The following is a 2179-nucleotide window of genomic DNA, read 5'->3' as shown; positions in this document are numbered from 1 at the left end:
CAACAAATGATATAAAATATTATGCAAACTAAAAAGAACCAATTTATAAAAACTTGATTTGAAATTTTTTCCTAATAAATATAGATGGCGGGACATTACAGTGCTTTCCATCTTTTTATAATGCAACACGAAAGAGATTTGGAAAAAGAACATTGGGATGATATTTCTCAAAAATGTGAACTATCTGAAGATATGATGCGATTATACATTATTAAGTTAAATTGGTATAACATTTGCAAAATATCAAAATCTGTCTCCAGAATTTACTAAAGAAAATATACATTATCAATTGAAAGAATACATGTCTGTTATTTGCTTTTATCAACACTTGAGCACAGGTTTTTTGGAAGAATTTAAAGATTCAGTTGATTGGAACAATATTATAGATAGCGGTTACTATCCTGTGCAAATGTTATTAAAATATGTGGCCGAAATTGAAAAATTTAAAGCAGAAAATCCCAAATATGACGAAGTATATCATTAATAAATGTATATCTTTTCTTATCGACTTATACATGATGTTTAAAATTTTCGTAAACAAATTTTGAAATTTTCTCTTATTAAATGGCGGACTACAAAAAGTATTTAGGCGATATCGAAAGGGCGGAGTTAAAAAATTTCTATCCAATTAGTAAACAACATTTGAATGAACCGAATAAAAGAACTGAGTTTAATATTGATTTTGGAGATAATTTTTGATCGTCTAACTTTCTGTTCCATATTTCTGGAACGATAACAAAACAAGATGGTCAAGCGTATCTTGGAACAAATGATGTCAGATTGATTGATAATTTCGTGCCGTTTTTATTTTCTAAAATTGAAGTAAGAAAACACAATAAATTGATAGAAGAAATTGAAAATTGTGGTCAATTAAGTACTATTAAAGGAACCATATCTTATTCCAAAAGTGATACATTTTCAAAAAGTTTTGAATCAACTTTTAAATTTGGAAGCGGTCGGTGATTTAGCACATTTCGGCTTAGGATTCTTTGAAAATGTAAATTTTCCAATCTATAAAGGTGGATTTTACATTAGTTTCATAAGAGCTGAAGATGATGATGCGATATTACAAACAAAAACTGGAAATGATATGCCAGTTGGTGGTAAAATTACAATTAACGAGTTTTTCATTAGAGTTCCGATGATTGATTATAAAACAACGAGTAAAATTAGGTTGATTGATGAAATTACAAAAAAGCAAAACATTATGTTTAATTTTCTAGATTGGCAATGTTTTGAGCAAAAAGGAATTTCCGGAACAACTTATCCATTCGATATCACAAATATTTATAGAAATATTTTCAATCCCAAGTTCATTATTGTTGGTTTTCAAACAGATAGACAGAATAATCAAGAAAAAAAATCCTTCAAAGTTCGATAGTTTGAATTTAAAAAATATCAGAGTAAAATTGAATGTTTCTTATTATCCAGATGAATTACAAACTTTAAACATTTCCGGAGGTCTTTCAGAATTATGTATCAGATGTATCAAGATTTTAAGAAAGTTTACTACAAAAATATGGAAATGTATTACAACCCCAAAGAATTTATAGCAAATAGACCCATTTATGTCATTGATACAACAAAGAGTTTGACAAATATTTCTGGTTCAAAGAGCGATATAATTATCAATATGCATTTTCAAAATGCTGTTGCAAATGCGATTTGTCATGTTGTTGTTGTTTCTGAGAAATTTTTATTATATGACGTGATTTAAGAACGATATTAGAGAAATCCAGTAAAATTTTACATTTCTTGAGCTGTTTCATAAAACAGCTTAAGAAAGTAGAAGCAAACATCTATAGATTCGGTTAATTTTCATTCGTGATTTTTCATTTATGGTCAGTAGATATATAGGGATTCTGGAGACGAACGGATTCGGTTAAGTTTTCATTTGTTATTTACTGTTTGATTTTACAGATTCGTTTATTGTCCTTTAAACAGTATTTTCCATTGATTTTTGGTCGGCTCCAAAAGTGCGCTAGAACCGGCATATTCATATCTACTTGTATGTATATATATATATATATATATATATATATATATATTAATATTTTTTTTATGAATAAAATAGTGTGTTTTAAGATAAAGAAAGCGTTAAGTTTTCAAAGACGCAAATCTAATCATAGCTAATGTTTTGTGATGTTTATAACTAATCATAAAATAACAACTAACAGGC

Source organism: Homalodisca vitripennis, unplaced genomic scaffold (assembly GCF_021130785.1).
Source record: "Homalodisca vitripennis isolate AUS2020 unplaced genomic scaffold, UT_GWSS_2.1 ScUCBcl_96;HRSCAF=1096, whole genome shotgun sequence".
NCBI lineage: Eukaryota > Metazoa > Arthropoda > Insecta > Hemiptera > Cicadellidae > Homalodisca > Homalodisca vitripennis.
This window is presented reverse-complemented; position numbering follows the sequence as displayed.